Source organism: Pseudorasbora parva, chromosome 5 (assembly GCF_024679245.1).
Source record: "Pseudorasbora parva isolate DD20220531a chromosome 5, ASM2467924v1, whole genome shotgun sequence".
In the NCBI taxonomy this organism is placed as follows: Eukaryota; Metazoa; Chordata; class Actinopteri; order Cypriniformes; family Gobionidae; genus Pseudorasbora; species Pseudorasbora parva.
Window position 1 is genome coordinate 3,612,294 of NC_090176.1, and position 20,000 is coordinate 3,632,293.

Sequence of the window (20,000 nt, forward strand, 5' to 3'; positions counted from 1 at the left end):
AGAGCAACTTCCACATCCCGCTTGTGAAAACCTGGAGCCTCTTGGTCCTGGAACTATAACAATACTGCACAATGTTCCGGAAAGCTGGTGTAGTAGTCGCTTGTTGAGAAATCTTTGTGTGTAGGACCTGTTTAAATGCCTCATTGACTGAGCCACCTGAATGAGATGGAGAATTAGAAGAGCAAGCGAGTCATACCCCAGTGGCCTGTCGAAGTAGCCGCTCAGTGGATATCTTTGTGTGCTGGCCATGTGTAAATGCCAAGCCTTTTGTTGCCACTGAAGCAGAAGTAATGGGGCACACGAGAGATGGGCTTTAACAGCCCCAGTGGCCTAATGGATAAGCCACTGGCCTCCTACGCCAGGGATTGTGGGTTCGAGTCCCATCTGGGGTGGGTTTACAGCAGAGTGGCGCAGCGGAAGCGTGCTGGGCCCATAACCCAGAGGTCGATGGATCGAAACCATCCTCTGCTAAGACCACTTTACTTATTTACGTGTCTTGTTCCTATTTGAAGGAGAGCTAATGCACTTCTATTCTGAAGCCATAATCATTTTCACCAGATATCATCTGTGACTGAGGACCACTTTGTGTGTGCCTAAACGCAAGTCCTATTGAAAACACCTGTGAATTGGAGCTCTTCTATGGCGAGCAGAGTGGCCCGGTGGCCTGGTAAATGAATTTTTCATCTGGATTACTTTGTGTGCTGGCCTTGATTAAATACCAAGCCTATTGTTGTCACGGAATCAGCAGTAAATGGGGCATACAAGGGCTTATTTTTTACAGCCTCAGTGTCCTAATGGATAAGTCACTGGCCTCCTATGCCAATGTTTGTGGGTTCGAGTCCTGTCTAGGGTGGTTTTCAGCAGAGTGGCGCAGCGGAAGCGTGCTGGGCCCATAACCCAGAGGTCGATGGATCGAAACCATCCTCTGCTAAGTCTTCTTTACTTATGCAAATTCTCTGTCCCCACTTGAAGAAAAGCTGCCACAGGTCTATGCTAAAACCCTTTGCTGTTTTCATCTGTTCTCGTTTATGACAGAGGAGCACTTGATGTGTGCCTAAACACAAGTCCTTTCCAAAGCATCTGGGAATGGCGCATGTGTCGCCAGGAGCAGAGTGGCGCAGCGGAAGCGTGCTGGGCCCATAACCCAGAGGTCGATGGATCGAAACCATCCTCTGCTAAGACTTTCTTTTTTTTTTTTTACTTATATAATGCTCTGTTCCTTGCTGAAGAAAAGCTGCCTCTGCTCAAAGCTAAAAAACCTTTGTTGCTTTCACCTGATCTCATTAATGACTTTTCTGGCAGAGGCACTTCATGTGTTACTTCATGTGCACTTCATGTGTGCCTAAACGCAAGTCATTTTGAAAACACCTGTGAATGGGAGCTTTTCTATAACAAGCAGAGTGGCGCAGCGGAAGCGTGCTGGGCCCATAACCCAGAGGTCGATGGATCGAAACCATCCTCTGCTAAGGCTTCTTCTCTTATTTACATGCTTTATCCCAAATTAAGAGCAACTTCCACATCCCGCTTGTGAAAACCTGGAGCCTCTTGGTCCTGGAACTATAACAATACTGCTCAATGTTCTGGAAAGCTGGTGTAGTAGTCGCTTGTTGAGAAATCTTTGTGTGTAGGACCTGTTTAAATGCCTCATTGACTGAGCCACCTGAATGAGATGGAGAATTAGAAGAGCAAGCGAGTCATACCCCAGTGGCCTGTCGAAGTAGCCGCTCAGTGAATATCTTTGTGTGCTGGCCATGTGTAAATGCCAAGCCTTTTGTTGCCACTGAAGCAGAAGTAATGGGGCACACGAGAGATGGGCTTTAACAGCCCCAGTGGCCTAATGGATAAGGCACTGGCCTCCTAAGCCAGGGATTGTGGGTTCGAGTCCCATCTGAGGTGGGTTTACAGCCGAGTGGCGCAGCGGAAGCGTGCTGGGCCCATAACCCAGAGGTCGATGGATCGAAACCATCCTCTGCTAAGACCACTTTACTTATTTACATGTCTTGTTCCTATTTGAAGAAGAGCTAATGCACTTCTATTCTGAAGCCATAATCATTTTCACCAGATATCATCTGTGACTGAGGACCACTTTGTGTGTGCCTAAACGCAAGTCCTATTGAAAACACCTGTGAATTGGAGCTCTTCTATGGCGAGCAGAGTGGCCCGGTGGCCTGGTAAATGAATTGTTCATCTGGATTATTTTGTGTGCTGGCCTTGATTAAATACCAAGCCTATTGTTGTCACGGAATCAACAGTAAATGGGGCATACAAGGGCTTATTTTTGACAGCCCCAGTGTCCTAATGGATAAGTCACTGGCCTCCTATGCCAATGTTTGTGGGTTCGAGTCCTGTCTAGGGTGGTTTTCAGCAGAGTGGCGCAGCGGAAGCGTGCTGGGCCCATAACCCAGAGGTCGATGGATCGAAACCATCCTCTGCTAAGTCTTCTTTACTTATGCAAATTCTCTGTCCCCACTTGAAGAAAAGCTGCCACAGGTCTATGCTAAAACCCTTTGTTGTTTTCATCTGTTCTCGTTTATGACAGAGGAGCACTTGATGTGTGCCTAAACACAAGTCCTTTCCAAAGCATCTGGGAACGGCGCATGTGTCGCCAGGAGCAGAGTGGCGCAGCGGAAGCGTGCTGGGCCCATAACCCAGAGGTCGATGGATCGAAACCATCCTCTGCTAAGACTTTCTCTTTTTTTTTTTACTTATATAATGCTCTGTTCCTTGCTGAAGAAAAGCTGCCTCTGCTCAAAGCTAAAAACCCTTTGTTGCTTTCACCTGATCTCATTAATGACTTTTCTGGCAGAGGCACTTCATGTGTTACTTCATGTGCACTTCATGTGTGCCTAAACGCAAGTCATTTTGAAAACACCTGTGAATGGGAGCTTTTCTATAACAAGCAGAGTGGCGCAGCGGAAGCGTGCTGGGCCCATAACCCAGAGGTCGATGGATCGAAACCATCCTCTGCTAAGGCTTCTTCTCTTATTTACATGCTTTATCCCAAATTAAGAGCAACTTCCACATCCCGCTTGTGAAAACCTGGAGCCTCTTGGTCCTGGAACTATAACAATACTGCACAATGTTCCGGAAAGCTGGTGTAGTAGTCGCTTGTTGAGAAATCTTTGTGTGTAGGACCTGTTTAAATGCCTCATTGACTGAGCCACCTGAATGAGATGGAGAATTAGAAGAGCAAGCGAGTCATACCCCAGTGGCCTGTCGAAGTAGCCGCTCAGTGGATATCTTTGTGTGCTGGCCATGTGTAAATGCCAAGCCTTTTGTTGCCACTGAAGCAGAAGTAATGGGGCACACGAGAGATGGGCTTTAACAGCCCCAGTGGCCTAATGGATAAGCCACTGGCCTCCTAAGCCAGGGATTGTGGGTTCGAGTCCCATCTGGGGTGGGTTTACAGCAGAGTGGCGCAGCGGAAGCGTGCTGGGCCCATAACCCAGAGGTCGATGGATCGAAACCATCCTCTGCTAAGACCACTTTACTTATTTACGTGTCTTGTTCCTATTTGAAGGAGAGCTAATGCACTTCTATTCTGAAGCCATAATCATTTTCACCAGATATCATCTGTGACTGAGGACCACTTTGTGTGTGCCTAAACGCAAGTCCTATTGAAAACACCTGTGAATTGGAGCTCTTCTATGGCGAGCAGAGTGGCCTGGTGGCCTGGTAAATGAATTTTTCATCTGGATTACTTTGTGTGCTGGCCTTGATTAAATACCAAGCCTATTGTTGTCACGGAATCAGCAGTAAATGGGGCATACAAGGGCTTATTTTTTACAGCCTCAGTGTCCTAATGGATAAGTCACTGGCCTCCTATGCCAATGTTTGTGGGTTCGAGTCCTGTCTAGGGTGGTTTTCAGCAGAGTGGCGCAGCGGAAGCGTGCTGGGCCCATAACCCAGAGGTCGATGGATCGAAACCATCCTCTGCTAAGTCTTCTTTACTTATGCAAATTCTCTGTCCCCACTTGAAGAAAAGCTGCCACAGGTCTATGCTAAAACCCTTTGCTGTTTTCATCTGTTCTCGTTTATGACAGAGGAGCACTTGATGTGTGCCTAAACACAAGTCCTTTCCAAAGCATCTGGGAATGGCGCATGTGTCGCCAGGAGCAGAGTGGCGCAGCGGAAGCGTGCTGGGCCCATAACCCAGAGGTCGATGGATCGAAACCATCCTCTGCTAAGACTTTCTTTTTTTTTTTTTACTTATATAATGCTCTGTTCCTTGCTGAAGAAAAGCTGCCTCTGCTCAAAGCTAAAAAACCTTTGTTGCTTTCACCTGATCTCATTAATGACTTTTCTGGCAGAGGCACTTCATGTGTTACTTCATGTGCACTTCATGTGTGCCTAAACGCAAGTCATTTTGAAAACACCTGTGAATGGGAGCTTTTCTATAACAAGCAGAGTGGCGCAGCGGAAGCGTGCTGGGCCCATAACCCAGAGGTCGATGGATCGAAACCATCCTCTGCTAAGGCTTCTTCTCTTATTTACATGCTTTATCCCAAATTAAGAGCAACTTCCACATCCCGCTTGTGAAAACCTGGAGCCTCTTGGTCCTGGAACTATAACAATACTGCTCAATGTTCTGGAAAGCTGGTGTAGTAGTCGCTTGTTGAGAAATCTTTGTGTGTAGGACCTGTTTAAATGCCTCATTGACTGAGCCACCTGAATGAGATGGAGAATTAGAAGAGCAAGTGAGTCATACCCCAGTGGCCTGTCGAAGTAGCCGCTCAGTGGATATCTTTGTGTGCTGGCCATGTGTAAATGCCAAGCCTTTTGTTGCCACTGAAGCAGAAGTAATGGGGCACACGAGAGATGGGCTTTAACAGCCCCAGTGGCCTAATGGATAAGGCACTGGCCTCCTAAGCCAGGGATTGTGGGTTCGAGTCCCATCTGGGGTGGGTTTACAGCAGAGTGGCGCAGCGGAAGCGTGCTGGGCCCATAACCCAGAGGTCGATGGATCGAAACCATCCTCTGCTAAGACCACTTTACTTATTTACATGTCTTGTTCCTATTTGAAGAAGAGCTAATGCACTTCTATTCTGAAGCCATAATCATTTTCACCAGATATCATCTGTGACTGAGGACCACTTTGTGTGTGCCTAAACGCAAGTCCTATTGAAAACACCTGTGAATTGGAGCTCTTCTATGGCGAGCAGAGTGGCCCGGTGGCCTGGTAAATGAATTGTTCATCTGGATTATTTTGTGTGCTGGCCTTGATTAAATACCAAGCCTATTGTTGTCACGGAATCAACAGTAAATGGGGCATACAAGGGCTTATTTTTGACAGCCCCAGTGTCCTAATGGATAAGTCACTGGCCTCCTATGCCAATGTTTGTGGGTTCGAGTCCTGTCTAGGGTGGTTTTCAGCAGAGTGGCGCAGCGGAAGCGTGCTGGGCCCATAACCCAGAGGTCGATGGATCGAAACCATCCTCTGCTAAGTCTTCTTTACTTATGCAAATTCTCTGTCCCCACTTGAAGAAAAGCTGCCACAGGTCTATGCTAAAACCCTTTGTTGTTTTCATCTGTTCTCGTTTATGACAGAGGAGCACTTGATGTGTGCCTAAACACAAGTCCTTTCCAAAGCATCTGGGAACGGCGCATGTGTCGCCAGGAGCAGAGTGGCGCAGCGGAAGCGTGCTGGGCCCATAACCCAGAGGTCGATGGATTGAAACCATCCTCTGCTAAGACTTTCTTTTTTTTTTTTTTACTTATATAATGCTCTGTTCCTTGCTGAAGAAAAGCTGCCTCTGCTCAAAGCTAAAAACCCTTTGTTGCTTTCACCTGATCTCATTAATGACTTTTCTGGCAGAGGCACTTCATGTGTTACTTCATGTGTGCCTAAACGCAAGTCATTTTGAAAACACCTGTGAATGGGAGCTTTTCTATAACAAGCAGAGTGGCGCAGCGGAAGCGTGCTGGGCCCATAACCCAGAGGTCGATGGATCGAAACCATCCTCTACTAAGACTTCTTCTCTTATTTACATGCTTTATCCCAAATTAAGAGCAACTTCCACATCCCGCTTGTGAAAACCTGGAGCCTCTTGGTCCTGGAACTATAACAATACTGCACAATGTTCTGGAAAGCTGGTGTAGCAGTCGCTTGTTGAGAAATCTTTGTGTGTAGGACCTGTTTAAATGCCTCATTAACTGAGCCACCTGAATGAGATGGAGAATTAGAAGAGCAAGCGAGTCATACCCCAGTGGCCTGTCGAAGCAGCCGCTCAGTGGATCACTTTGTGTGCTGGCCATGTGTAAATGCCAAGCCTTTTGTTGTCACTGAAGCAGAAGTAATGGGGCACACGAGAGATGGGCTTTAACAGCCCCAGTGGCCTAATAAATAAGGCACTGGCCTTCTAAGCCAGGGATTGTGGGTTCGAGTCCCATCTGGGGTGGGTTTACAGCAGAGTGGCGCAGCGGAAGCATGCTGGGCCCATAACCCAGAGGTCGATGGATCCAATCCATCCTCTGCTAAGACCCCTTTACTTATTTACGTGTCTTGTTCCTATTTGAAGAAGAGCTAATGCACTTCTATTCTGAAGCCATAATCATTTTCACCAGATATCATCTGTGACTGAGGACCACTTTGTGTGTGCCTAAACGCAAGTCCTATTGAAAACACCTGTGAATTGGAGCTCTTCTATGGCAAGCAGAGTGCAGAGTGGCCCGGTGGCCTGGTAAATGAATTGTTCATCTGGATTACTTTGTGTGCTGGCCTTGATTAAATACCAAGCCTATTGTTGTCACAGAATCAGCAGTAAATGGGGCATACAAGGGCTTATTTTTGACAGCCCCAGTGTCCTAATGGATAAGTCACTGCCCTCCTATGCCAATTTTTGTGGGTTCGAGTCCTGTCTAGGGTGGTTTTCAGCAGAGTGGCGCAGGGGAAGCGTGCTGGGCCCATAACCCAGAGGTCGATGGATCGAAACCATCCTCTGCTAAGTCTTCTTTACTTATGCAAATTCTCTGTCCCCACTTGAAGAAAAGCTGCCACAGGTCTATGCTAAAACCCTTTGTTGTTTTCATCTGTTCTCGTTTATGACAGAGGAGCACTTGATGTGTGCCTAAACACAAGTCCTTTCCAAAGCATCTGGGAACGGCGCATGTGTCGCCAGGAGCAGAGTGGCGCAGCGGAAGAGTGCTGGGCCCATAACCCAGAGGTCGATGGATCGAAACCATCCTCTGCTAAGACTTTTTTTTTTTTTTTTTTTACTTATATAATGCTCTGTTCCTTGCTGAAGAAAAGCTGCCTCTTCTCAAAGCTAAAAACCCTTTGTTGCTTTCACCTGATCTCATTAATGACTTTTCTGGCAGAGGCACTTCATGTGTTTCTTCATGTGCACTTCATGTGTGCCTAAACACAAGTCATTTTGAAAACACCTGTGAATGGGAGCTTTTCTATAACAAGCAGAGTGGCGCAGCGGAAGCGTGCTGGGCCCATAACCCAGAGGTCGATGGATCGAAACCATCCTCTGCTAAGGCTTCTTCTCTTATTTACATGCTTTATCCCAAATTAAGAGCAACTTCCACATCCCGCTTGTGAAAACCTGGAGCCTCTTGGTCCTGGAACTATAACAATACTGCACAATGTTCTGGAAAGCTGGTGTAGTAGTCGCTTGTTGAGAAATCTTTGTGTGTAGGACCTGTTTAAATGCCTCATTAACTGAGCCACCAGAATGAGATGGAGAATTAGAAGAGCAAGCGAGTCATACCCCAGTGGCCTGTCGAAGCAGCCGCTCAGTGGATCACTTTGTGTGCTGGCCATGTGTAAATGCCAAGCCTTTTGTTGTCACTGAAGCAGAAGTAATGGGGCACACGAGAGATGGGCTTTAACAGCCCCAGTGGCCTAATGGATAAGGCACTTGCCTCCTAAGCAAGGGATTGTGGGTTCGAGTCCCATCTGGGGTGGGTTTACAGCAGAGTGGCGCAGCGGAAGCGTGCTGGGCCCATAACCCAGAGGTCGATGGATCGAAACCATCCTCTGCTAAGACCACTTTACTTATTTACGTGTCTTGTTCCTATTTGAAGAAGAGCTAATGCACTTCTATTCTGAAGCCATAATCATTTTCACCAGATATCATCTGTGACTGAGGACCACTTTGTGTGTGCCTAAACGCAAGTGAAAGCACCTGTGAATTGGAGCTCTTCTATGGCGAGCAGAGTGGCCCGGTGGCCTGGTAAATGAATTGTTCATCTGGATTACTTTTTGTGCTGGCCTCGATTAAATACCAAGCCTATTGTTGTCACGGAATCAGCAGTAAATGGGGCATACAAGGGCTTATTTTTGACAGCCCCAGTGTCCTAATGGATAAGTCACTGGCCTCCTATGCCAATGTTTGTGGGTTCGAGTCCTGTCTAGGGTGGTTTTCAGCAGAGTGGCGCAGCGGAAGCGTGCTGGGCCCATAACCCAGAGGTCGAAGGATCGAAACCATCCTCTGCTAAGTCTTCTTTACTTATGCAAATTCTCTGTCCCCACTTGAAGAAAAGCTGCCACAGGTCTATGCTAAAACCCTTTGTTGTTTTCATCTGTTCTCGTTTATGACAGAGGAGCACTTGATGTGTGCCTAAACACAAGTCCTTTCCAAAGCATTTGGGAACGGCGCATGTGTCGCCAGGAGCAGAGTGGCGCAGCGGAAGCGTGCTGGGCCCATAACCCAGAGGTCGATGGATTGAAACCATCCTCTGCTAAGACTTTCTTTTTTTTTTTTTTACTTATATAATGCTCTGTTCCTTGCTGAAGAAAAGCTGCCTCTGCTCAAAGCTAAAAACCCTTTGTTGCTTTCACCTGATCTCATTAATGACTTTTCTGGCAGAGGCACTTCATGTGTTACTTCATGTGTGCCTAAACGCAAGTCATTTTGAAAACACCTGTGAATGGGAGCTTTTCTATAACAAGCAGAGTGGCGCAGCGGAAGCGTGCTGGGCCCATAACCCAGAGGTCGATGGATCGAAACCATCCTCTGCTAAGGCTTCTTCTCTTATTTACATGCTTTATCCCAAATTAAGAGCAACTTCCACATCCCGCTTGTGAAAACCTGGAGCCTCTTGGTCCTGGAACTATAACAATACTGCACAATGTTCTGGAAAGCTGGTGTAGTAGTCGCTTGTTGAGAAATCTTTGTGTGTAGGACCTGTTTAAATGCCTCATTAACTGAGCCACCTGAATGAGATGGAGAATTAGAAGGGCAAGCGAGTCATACCCCAGTGGCCTGTCGAAGCAGCCGCTCAGTGGATCACTTTGTGTGCTGGCCATGTGTAAATGCCAAGCCTTTTGTTGTCACTGAAGCAGAAGTAATGGGGCACAGGAGAGATGGGCTTTAACAGCCCCAGTGGCCTAATGGATAAGGCACTGGCCTTCTAAGCCAGGGATTGTGGGTTCGAGTCCCATCTGGGGTGGGTTTACAGCAGAGTGGCGCAGCGGAAGCATGCTGGGCCCATAACCCAGAGGTCGATGGATCCAAACCATCCTCTGCTAAGACCACTTTACTTATTTACGTGTCTTGTTCCTATTTGAAGAAGAGCTAATGCACTTCTATTCTGAAGCCATAATCATTTTCACCAGATATCATCTGTGACTGAGGACCACTTTGTGTGTGCCTAAACGCAAGTCCTATTGAAAACACCTGTGAATTGGAGCTCTTCTATGGCGAGCAGAGTGGCCCGGTGGCCTGGTAAATGAATTGTTCATCTGGATTACTTTGTGTGCTGGCCTTGATTAAATACCAAGCCTATTGTTGTCACGGAATCAGCAGTAAATGGGGCATACAAGGGCTTATATTTTACAGCCTCAGTGTCCTAAAGGATAAGTCACTGGCCTCCTATGCCAATGTTTGTGGGTTCGAGTCCTGTCTAGGGTGGTTTTCAGCAGAGTGGCGCAGCGGAAGCGTGCTGGGCCCATAACCCAGAGATCGATGGATCGAAACCATCCTCTGCTAAGTCTTCTTTACTTATGCAAATTCTCTGTCCCCACTTGAAGAAAAGCTGCCACAGGTCTATGCTAAAACCCTTTGTTGTTTTCATCTGTTCTCGTTTATGACAGAGGAGCACTTGATGTGTGCCTAAACACAAGTCCTTTCCAAAGCATCTGGGAACGGCGCATGTGTCGCCAGGAGCAGAGTGGCGCAGCGGAAGCGTGCTGGGCCCATAACCCAGAGGTCGATGGATCGAAACCATCCTCTGCTAAGACTTTCTCTTTTTTTTTTTACTTATATAATGCTCTGTTCCTTGCTGAAGAAAAGCTGCCTCTGCTCAAAGCTAAAAACCCTTTGTTGCTTTCACCTGATCTCATTAATGACTTTTCTGGCAGAGGCACTTCATGTGTTACTTCATGTGTGCCTAAACGCAAGTCATTTTGAAAACACCTGTGAATGGGAGCTTTTCTATAACAAGCAGAGTGGCGCAGCGGAAGCGTGCTGGGCCCATAACCCAGAGGGCGATGGATCGAAACCATCCTCTGCTAAGGCTTCTTCTCTTATTTACATGCTTTATCCCAAATTAAGAGCAACTTCCACATCCCGCTTGTGAAAACCTGGAGCCTCTTGGTCCTGGAACTATAACAATACTGCACAATGTTCTGGAAAGCTGGTGTAGTAGTCGCTTGTTGAGAAATCTTTGTGTGTAGGACCTGTTTAAATGCCTCATTAACTGAGCCACCTGAATGAGATGGAGAATTAGAAGAGCAAGCGAGTCATACCCCAGTGGCCTGTCGAAGCAGCCGCTCAGTGGATCACTTTGTGTGCTGGCCATGTGTAAATGCCAAGCCTTTTGTTGTCACTGAAGCAGAAGTAATGGGGCACACGAGAGATGGGCTTTAACAGCCCCAGTGGCCTAATGGATAAGGCACTGACCTCCTAAGCCAGGGATTGTGGGTTCGAGTCCCATCTGGGGTGGGTTTACAGCAGAGTGGCGCAGCGGAAGCGTGCTGGGCCCATAACCCAGAGGTCGATGGATCGAAACCATCCTCTGCTAAGACCACTTTACTTATTTACGTGTCTTTTTCCTATTTGAAGAAGAGCTAATGCACTTCTATTCTGAAGCCATAATCATTTTCACCAGATATCATCTGTGACTGAGGACCACTTTGTGTGTGCCTAAACGCAAGTCCTATTGAAAACACCTGTGAATTGGAGCTCTTCTATGGCGAGCAGAGTGGCCCGGTGGCCTGGTAAATGAATTGTTCATCTGGATTACTTTGTGTGCTGGCCTTGATTAAATACCAAGCCTATTGTTGTCACGGAATCAGCAGTAAATGGGGCATATAAGGGCTTATTTTTGACAGCCCCAGTGTCCTAATGGTTAAGTCACTGCCCTCCTATGCCAATGTTTGTGGGTTCGAGTCCTGTCTAGGGTGGTTTTCAGCAGAGTGGCGCAGCGGAAGCGTGCTGGGCCCATAACCCAGAGGTCGATGGATCGAAACCATCCTCTGCTAAGTCTTCTTTACTTATGCAAATTCTCTGTCCCCACTTGAAGAAAAGCTGCCACAGGTCTATGCTAAAACCCTTTGTTGTTTTCATCTGTTCTCGTTTATGACAGAGGAGCACTTGATGTGTGCCTAAACACAAGTCCTTTCCAAAGCATCTGGGAACGGCGCATGTGTCGCCAGGAGCAGAGTGGCGCAGCGGAAGCGTGCTGGGCCCATAACCCAGAGGTCGATGGATCGAAACCATCCTCTGCTAAGACTTTCTTTTTTTTTTTTTACTTATATAATGCTCTTTCCTTGCTGAAGAAAAGCTGCCTCTGCACAAAGCTAAAAACCCTTTGTTGCTTTCACCTGATCTCATTAATGACTTTTCTGGCAGAGGCACTTCATGTGTTACTTCATGTGCACTTCATGTGTGCCTAAACGCAAGTCATTTTGAAAACACCTGTGAATGGGAGCTTTTCTATAACAAGCAGAGTGGCGCAGCGGAAGCGTGCTGGGCCCATAACCCAGAGGTCGATGGATCGAAACCATCCTCTGCTAAGGCTTCTTCTCTTATTTACATGCTTTATCCCAAATTAAGAGCAACTTCCATATCCCGCTTGTGAAAACCTGGAGCCTCTTGGTCCTGGAACTATAACAATACTGCACAATGTTCTGGAAAGCTGGTGTAGTAGTCACTTGTTTAGAAATCTTTGTGTGTAGGACCTGTTTAAATGCCTCATTGACTGAGCCCCCTGAATGAGATGGAGAATTAGAAGAGCAAGCGAGTCATACCCCAGTGGCCTGTCGAAGTAGTCGCTCAGTGGATCACTTTGTGTGCTGGCCATGTGTAAATGCCAAGGCTTTTGTTGCCACTGAAGCAGAAGTAATGGGGCACACGAGAGATGGGCTTTAACAGCCCCAGTGGCTTAATGGATAAGGCACTGGCCTCCTAAGCCAGGGATTGTGAGTTCGAGTCCCTTCTGGGGTGGGTTTACAGCAGAGTGGCGCAGCAGAAGCGTGCTGGGTCCATAACCCAGAGGTCGATGGATCGAAACCATCCTCTGCTAAGACCACTTTACTTATTTACGTGTCTTGTTCCTATTTGAAGAAGAGCTAATGCACTTCTATTCTGAAGCCATAATCATTTTCACCAGATATCATCTGTGACTGAGGACCACTTTGTGTGTGCCTAAACGCAAGTCCTATTGAAAACACCTGTGAATTGGAGCTCTTCTATGGCGAGCAGAGTGGCCCGGTGGCCTGGTACATGAATTGTTCATCTGGATTACTTTGTGTGCTGGCCTTGATTAAATACCAAGCCTATTGTTGTCACGGAATCAGCAGTAAATGGGGCATACAAGGGCTTATTTTTTACAGCCTCAGTGTCCTAATGGATAAGTCACTGGCCTCCTATGCCAATGTTTGTGGGTTCGAGTCCTGTCTAGGGTGGTTTTCAGCAGAGTGGCGCAGCGGAAGCATGCTGAGCCCATAACCCAGAGGTCGATGGATCGAAACCATCCTCTGCTAAGTCTTCTTTACTTATGCAAATTCTCTGTCCCCACTTGAAGAAAAGCTGCCACAGGTCTATGCTAAAACCCTTTGTTGTTTTCATCTGTTCTCGTTTATGACAGAGGAGCACTTGATGTGTGCCTAAACACAAGTCCTTTCCAAAGCATCTGGGAACGGCGCATGTGTCGCCAGGAGCAGAGTGGCGCAGCGGAAGCGTGCTGGGCCCATAACCCAGAGGTCGATGGATCGAAACCATCCTCTGCTAAGACTTTCTTTTTTTTTTTTACTTATATAATGCTCTGTTCCTTGCTGAAGAAAAGCTGCCTCTGCTCAAAGCTAAAAACCCTTTGTTGCTTTCACCTGATCTCATTAATGACTTTTCTGGCAGAGGCACTTCATGTGTTACTTCATGTGCACTTCATGTGTGCCTAAACGCAAGTCATTTTGAAAACACCTGTGAATGGGAGCTTTTCTATAACAAGCAGAGTGGCGCAGCGGAAGCGTGCTGGGCCCATAACCCAGAGGTCGATGGATCGAAACCATCCTCTGCTAAGGCTTCTTCTCTTATTTACATGCTTTATCCCAAATTAAGAGCAACTTCCACATCCCGCTTGTGAAAACCTGGAGCCTCTTGGTCCTGGAACTATAACAATACTGCACAATGTTCTGGAAAGCTGGTGTAGTAGTCGCTTGTTGAGAAATCTTTGTGTGTAGGACCTGTTTAAATGCCTCATTGACTGAGCCACCTGAATGAGATGGAGAATTAGAAGAGCAAGCGAGTCATACCCCAGTGGCCTGTCGAAGTAGCCGCTCAGTGGATATCTTTGTGTGCTGGCCATGTGTAAATGCCAAGCCTTTTGTTGCCACTGAAGCAGAAGTAATGGGGCACACGAGAGATGGGCTTTAACAGCCCCAGTGGCCTAATGGATAAGGCACTGGCCTCCTAAGCCAGGGATTGTGGGTTCGAGTCCCATCTGGGGTGGGTTTACAGCAGAGTGGCGCAGCGGAAGCGTGCTGGGCCCATAACCCAGAGGTCGATGGATCGAAACCATCCTCTGCTAAGACCACTTTACTTATTTACGTGTCTTGTTCCTATTTGAAGAAGAGCTAATGCACTTCTATTCTGAAGCCATAATCATTTTCACCAGATATCATCTGTGACTGAGGACCACTTTGTGTGTGCCTAAACGCAAGTCCTATTGAAAACACCTGTGAATTGGAGCTCTTCTATGGCGAGCAGAGTGGCCCGGTGGCCTGGTAAATGAATTGTTCATCTGGATTACTTTGTGTGTCCTGGCCTTGATTAAGTACCAAGCCTATTGTTGTCACGGAATCAGCAGTAAATGGGGCATACAAGGGCTTATTTTTTACAACCTCAGTGTCCTAATGGATAAGTCACTGGCCTCCTATGCCAATATTTGTGGGTTCGAGTCCTGTCTAGGGTGGTTTTCAGCAGAGAGGCGCAGCGGAAGCGTGCTGGGCCCATAACCCAGAGGTCGATGGATCGAAACCATCCTCTGCTAAGTCTTCTTTACTTATGCAAATTCTCTGTCCCCACTTGAAGAAAAGCTGCCACAGGTCTATGCTAAAACCCTTTGTTGTTTTCATCTGTTCTCGTTTATGACAGAGGAGCACTTGATGTGTGCCTAAACACAAGTCCTTTCCAAAGCATCTGGGAACGGCGCATGTGTCGCCAGGAGCAGAGTGGCGAAGCGGAAGCGTGCTGGGCCCATAACCCAGAGGTCGATGGATCGAAACCATCCTCTGCTAAGACTTTCTTTTTTTTTTTTTTTAACTTATATAATGTTCTGTTCCTTGCTGAAGAAAAGCTGCCTCTGCTCAAAGCTAAAAACCCTTTGTTGCTTTCACCTGATCTCATTAATGACTTTTCTGGCAGAGGCACTTCATGTGTTACTTCATATGCACTTCATGTGTGCCTAAACGCAAGTCATTTTGAAAACACCTGTGAATGGGAGCTTTTCTATAACAAGCAGAGTGGCGCAGCGGAAGCGTGCTGGGCCCATAACCCAGAGGTCGATGGATCGAAACCATCCTCTGCTAAGGCTTCTTCTCTTATTTACATGCTTTATCCCAAATTAAGAGCAACTTCCACATCCCGCTTGTGAAAACCTGGAGCCTCTTGGTCCTGGAACTATAACAATACTGCACAATGTTCTGGAAAGCTGGTGTAGTAATCGCTTGTTGAGAAATCTTTGTGTGTAGGACCTGTTTAAATGCCTCATTGACTGAGCCACCTGAATGAGATGGAGAATTAGAAGAGCAAGCGAGTCATACCCCAGTGGCCTGTCGAAGTAGCCGCTCAGTGGATATCTTTGTGTGCTGGCCATGTGTAAATGCCAAGCCTTTTGTTGCCACTGAAGCAGAAGTAATGGGGCACATGAGAGATGGGCTTTAACAGCCCCAGTGGCCTAATGGATAAGGCACTGGCCTCCTAAGCCAGGGATTGTGGGTTCGAGTCCCATCTGGGGTGGGTTTACAGCAGAGTGGCGCAGCGGAAGCGTGCTGGGCCCATAACCCAGAGGTCGATGGATCGAAACCATACTCTGCTAAAACCACTTTACTTATTTATGTGTCTTGTTCCTATTTGAAGAAGAGCTAATGCACTTTTATTCTGAAGCCATAATCATTTTCACCAGATATCATCTGTGACTGAGGACCACTTTGTGTGTGCCTAAACGCAAGTCCTATTGAAAACACCTGTGAATTGGAGCTCTTCTATGGCTAGCAGAGTGGCCCGGTGGCCTGGTAAATGAATTGTTCATCTGAATTACTTTGTGTGCTGGCCTTGATTAAATACCAAGCCTATTGTTGTCACGGAATCAGCAGTAAATGGGGCATACAAGGGCTTACTTTTTACAGCCTCAGTGTCCTAATGGATAAGTCACTGGCCTCCTATGCCAATGTTTGTGGGTTCGAGTCCTGTCTAGGGTGGTTTTCAGCAGAGTGGCACAGCGGAAGCGTGCTGGGCCCATAACCCAGAGGTCGATGGATCGAAACCATCCTCTGCTAAGTCTTCTTTACTTATGCAAATTCTCTGTCCCCACTTGAAGAAAAGCTGCCACAGGTCTATGCTAAAACCCTTTGTTGTTTTCATCTGTTCTCGTTTATGACAGAGGAGCACTTGATGTGTGCCTAAACACAAGTCCTTTCCAAAGAATCTGGGAACGGTGCATGTGTCGCCAGGAGCAGAGTGGCGCAGCGGAAGCGTGCTGGGCCCATAACCCAGAGGTCGATGGATCGAAACCATCCTCTGCTAAGACTTTCTCTTTTTTTTTTTACTTATATAATGCTCTGTTCCTTGCTGAAGAAAAGCTGCCTCTGCTCAAAGCTAAAAACCCTTTGTTGCTTTCACCTGATCTCATTAATGACTTTTCTGGCAGAGGCACTTCATGTGTTACTTCATGTGTGCCTAAACGCAAGTCATTTTGAAAACACCTGTGAATGGGAGCTTTTCTATAACAAGCAGAGTGGCGCAGCGGAAGCGTGCTGGGCCCATAACCCAGAGGTCGATGGATCGAAACCATCCTCTGCTAAGGCTTCTTCTCTTATTTACATGCTTTATCCCAAATTAAGAGCAACTTCCACATCCCGCTTGTGAATACCTGGAGCCTCTTGGTCCTGGAACTATAACAATACTGCACAATGTTCTGGAAAGCTGGTGTAGTAGTCGCTTGTTGAGAAATCTTTGTGTGTAGGACCTGTTTAAATGCCTCATTGACTGAGCCACCTGAATGAGATGGAAAATTAGAAGAGCAAGCGAGTCATACCCCAGTGGCCTGTCGAAGTAGCCGCTCAGTGGATATCTTTGTGTGCTGGCCATGTGTAAATGCCAAGCCTTTTGTTGCCACTGAAGCAGAAGTAATGGGGCACACGAGAGATGGGCTTTAACAGCCCCAGTGGCCTAATGGATAAGGCCCTGGCCTCCTAAGCCAGGGATTGTGGGTTCGAGTCCCATCTGGGGTGGGTTTACAGCAGAGTGGCGCAGCGGAAGTGTGCTGGGCCCATAACCCAGAGGTCGATGGATCGAAACCATCCTCTGCTAAGACTTTCTTTTTTTTTTTTTTACTTATATAATGTTCTGTTCCTTGCTGAAGAAAAGCTGCCTCTGCTCAAAGCTAAAAACCCTTTGTTGCTTTCACCTGATCTCATTAATGACTTTTCTGGCAGAGGCACTTCATGTGTTACTTCATGTGCACTTCATGTGTGCCTAAACGCAAGTCATTTTGAAAACACCTGTGAATGGGAGCTTTTCTATAACAAGCAGAGTGGCGCAGCGGAAGCGTGCTGGGCCCATAACCCAGAGGTCGATGGATCGAAACCATCCTCTGCTAAGGCTTCTTCTCTTATTTACATGCTTTATCCCAAATTAAGAGCAACTTCCACATCCCGCTTGTGAAAACCTGGAGCCTCTTGGTCCTGGAACTATAACAATACTGCACAATGTTCTGGAAAGCTGGTGTAGTAGTCGCTTGTTGAGAAATCTTTGTGTGTAGGACCTGTTTAAATGCCTCATTGACTGAGCCACCTGAATGAGATGGAGAATTAGAAGAGCAAGCGAGTCATACCTCAGTGGCCTGTCGAAGTAGCCGCTCAGTGGATATCTTTGTGTGCTGGCCATGTGTAAATGCCAAGCCTTTTGTTGCCACTGAAGCAGAAGTAATGGGGCACACGAGAGATGGGCTTTAACAGCCCCAGTGGCCTAATGGATAAGGCACTGGCCTCCTAAGCCAGGGATTGTGGGTTCGAGTCCCATCTGGGGTGGGTTTACAGCAGAGTGGCGCAGCGGAAGCGTGCTGGGCCCATAACCCAGAGGTCGATGGATCGAAACCATCCTCTGCTAAGACCACTTTACTTATTTACGTGTCTTGTTCCTATTTGAAGAAGAGCTAATGCACTTTTATTCTGAAGCCATAATCATTTTCACCAGATATCATCTGTGACTGAGGACCACTTTGTGTGTGCCTAAACGCAAGTCCTATTGAAAACACCTGTGAATTGGAGCTCTTCTATGGCGAGCAGAGTGGCCCGGTGGCCTGGTAAATGAATTGTTCATCTGGATTACTTTGTGTGCTGGCCTTGATTAAATACCAAGCCTATTGTTGTCACGGAATCAGCAGTAAATGGGGCATACAAGGGCTTATATTTTACAGCCTCAGTGTCCTAATGGATAAGTCACTGGCCTCCTATGCCAATGTTTGTGGGTTCGAGTCCTGTCTAGGGTGGTTTTCAGCAGAGTGGCGCAGCGGAAGCGTGCTGGGCCCATAACCCAGAGGTCGATGGATCGAAACCATCCTCTGCTAAGTCTTCTTTACTTATGCAAATTCTCTGTCCCCACTTGAAGAAAAGCTGCCACAGGTCTATGCTAAAACCCTTTTTTGTTTTCATCTGTTCTCGTTTATGACAGAGGAGCACTTGATGTGTGCCTAAACACAAGTCCTTTCCAAAGCATCTGGGAACGGCGCATGTGTCGCCAGGAGCAGAGTGGCGCAGCGGAAGCGTGCTGGGCCCATAACCCAGAGGTCGATGGATCGAAACCATCCTCTGCTAAGACTTTCTCTTTTTTTTTTTACTTATATAATGCTCTGTTCCTTGCTGAAGAAAAGCTGCCTCTGCTCAAAGCTAAAAACCCTTTGTTGCTTTCACCTGATCTCATTAATGACTTTTCTGGCAGAGGCACTTCATGTGTTACTTCATGTGTGCCTAAACGCAAGTCATTTTGAAAACACCTGTGAATGGGAGCTTTTCTATAACAAGCAGAGTGGCGCAGCGGAAGCGTGCTGGGCCCATAACCCAGAGGGCGATGGATCGAAACCATCCTCTGCTAAGGCTTCTTCTCTTATTTACATGCTTTATCCCAAATTAAGAGCAACTTCCACATCCCGCTTGTGAAAACCTGGAGCCTCTTGGTCCTGGAACTATAACAATACTGCACAATGTTCTGGAAAGCTGGTGTAGTAGTCGCTTGTTGAGAAATCTTTGTGTGTAGGACCTGTTTAAATGCCTCATTAACTGAGCCACCTGAATGAGATGGAGAATTAGAAGAGCAAGCGAGTCATACCCCAGTGGCCTGTCGAAGCAGCCGCTCAGTGGATCACTTTGTGTGCTGGCCATGTGTAAATGCCAAGCCTTTTGTTGTCACTGAAGCAGAAGTAATGGGGCACACGAGAGATGGGCCTTAACAGCCCCAGTGGCCTAATGGATAAGGCACTGACCTCCTAAGCCAGGGATTGTGGGTTCGAGTCCCATCTGGGGTGGGTTTACAGCAGAGTGGCGCAGCGGAAGCGTGCTGGGCCCATAACCCAGAGGTCGATGGATCGAAACCATCCTCTGCTAAGACCACTTTACTTATTTACGTGTCTTGTTCCTATTTGAAGAAGAGCTAATGCACTTCTATTCTGAAGCCATAATCATTTTCACCAGATATCATCTGTGACTGAGGACCACTTTGTGTGTGCCTAAACGCAAGTCCTATTGAAAACACCTGTGAATTGGAGCTCTTCTATGGCGAGCAGAGTGGCCCGGTGGCCTGGTAAATGAATTGTTCATCTGGATTACTTTGTGTGCTGGCCTTGATTAAATACCAAGCCTATTGTTGTCACGGAATCAGCAGTAAATGGGGCATATAAGGGCTTATTTTTGACAGCCCCAGTGTCCTAATGGATAAGTCACTGCCCTCCTATGCCAATGTTTGTGGGTTCGAGTCCTGTCTAGGGTAGTTTTCAGCAGAGTGGCGCAGCGGACGCGTGCTGGGCCCATAACCCAGAGGTCGATGGATCGAAGCCATCCTCTGCTAAGTCTTCTTTACTTATGCAAATTCTCTGTCCCCACTTGAAGAAAAGCTGCCACAGGTCTATGCTAAAACCCTTTGTTGTTTTCATCTGTTCTCGTTTATGACAGAGGAGCACTTGATGTGTGCCTAAACACAAGTCCTTTCCAAAGCATCTGGGAACGGCGCATGTGTCGCCAGGAGCAGAGTGGCGCAGCGGAAGCGTGCTGGGCCCATAACCCAGAGGTCGATGGATCGAAACCATCCTCTGCTAAGACTTTCTTTTTTTTTTTTACT

At 47.1% G+C, this 20,000-nt stretch overlaps 12 non-coding genes across 12 annotated transcripts; all 12 read left to right on the top strand.

Annotated features, from left to right (window-relative positions):
- The first annotated feature begins 319 nt into the window (after window positions 1-319).
- Window positions 320-392, top strand: trnar-ccu (transfer RNA arginine (anticodon CCU)). The gene has a single exon. It is a non-coding gene; the product is annotated as a tRNA-Arg (tRNA).
- A 1,431-nt stretch (window positions 393-1,823) lies between these two features.
- Window positions 1,824-1,896, top strand: trnar-ccu (transfer RNA arginine (anticodon CCU)). The gene has a single exon. It is a non-coding gene; the product is annotated as a tRNA-Arg (tRNA).
- Window positions 1,897-3,327: 1,431 nt separating this feature from the next.
- Window positions 3,328-3,400, top strand: trnar-ccu (transfer RNA arginine (anticodon CCU)). Its single transcript has one exon. It is a non-coding gene; the product is annotated as a tRNA-Arg (tRNA).
- Window positions 3,401-4,831: 1,431 nt separating this feature from the next.
- On the top strand, window positions 4,832-4,904 carry trnar-ccu (transfer RNA arginine (anticodon CCU)). Its single transcript has one exon. It is a non-coding gene; the product is annotated as a tRNA-Arg (tRNA).
- A 2,934-nt stretch (window positions 4,905-7,838) lies between these two features.
- trnar-ccu (transfer RNA arginine (anticodon CCU)) lies at window positions 7,839-7,911 on the top strand. The gene has a single exon. It is a non-coding gene; the product is annotated as a tRNA-Arg (tRNA).
- Window positions 7,912-9,326: 1,415 nt separating this feature from the next.
- trnar-ucu (transfer RNA arginine (anticodon UCU)) lies at window positions 9,327-9,399 on the top strand. The gene has a single exon. It is a non-coding gene; the product is annotated as a tRNA-Arg (tRNA).
- A 1,420-nt stretch (window positions 9,400-10,819) lies between these two features.
- Window positions 10,820-10,892, top strand: trnar-ccu (transfer RNA arginine (anticodon CCU)). The gene has a single exon. It is a non-coding gene; the product is annotated as a tRNA-Arg (tRNA).
- Window positions 10,893-13,825: 2,933 nt separating this feature from the next.
- Window positions 13,826-13,898, top strand: trnar-ccu (transfer RNA arginine (anticodon CCU)). Its single transcript has one exon. It is a non-coding gene; the product is annotated as a tRNA-Arg (tRNA).
- Window positions 13,899-15,334: 1,436 nt separating this feature from the next.
- trnar-ccu (transfer RNA arginine (anticodon CCU)) lies at window positions 15,335-15,407 on the top strand. The gene has a single exon. It is a non-coding gene; the product is annotated as a tRNA-Arg (tRNA).
- Window positions 15,408-16,827: 1,420 nt separating this feature from the next.
- On the top strand, window positions 16,828-16,900 carry trnar-ccu (transfer RNA arginine (anticodon CCU)). The gene has a single exon. It is a non-coding gene; the product is annotated as a tRNA-Arg (tRNA).
- A 725-nt stretch (window positions 16,901-17,625) lies between these two features.
- On the top strand, window positions 17,626-17,698 carry trnar-ccu (transfer RNA arginine (anticodon CCU)). The gene has a single exon. It is a non-coding gene; the product is annotated as a tRNA-Arg (tRNA).
- A 1,420-nt stretch (window positions 17,699-19,118) lies between these two features.
- On the top strand, window positions 19,119-19,191 carry trnar-ccu (transfer RNA arginine (anticodon CCU)). The gene has a single exon. It is a non-coding gene; the product is annotated as a tRNA-Arg (tRNA).
- Window positions 19,192-20,000: the final 809 nt, after the last annotated feature.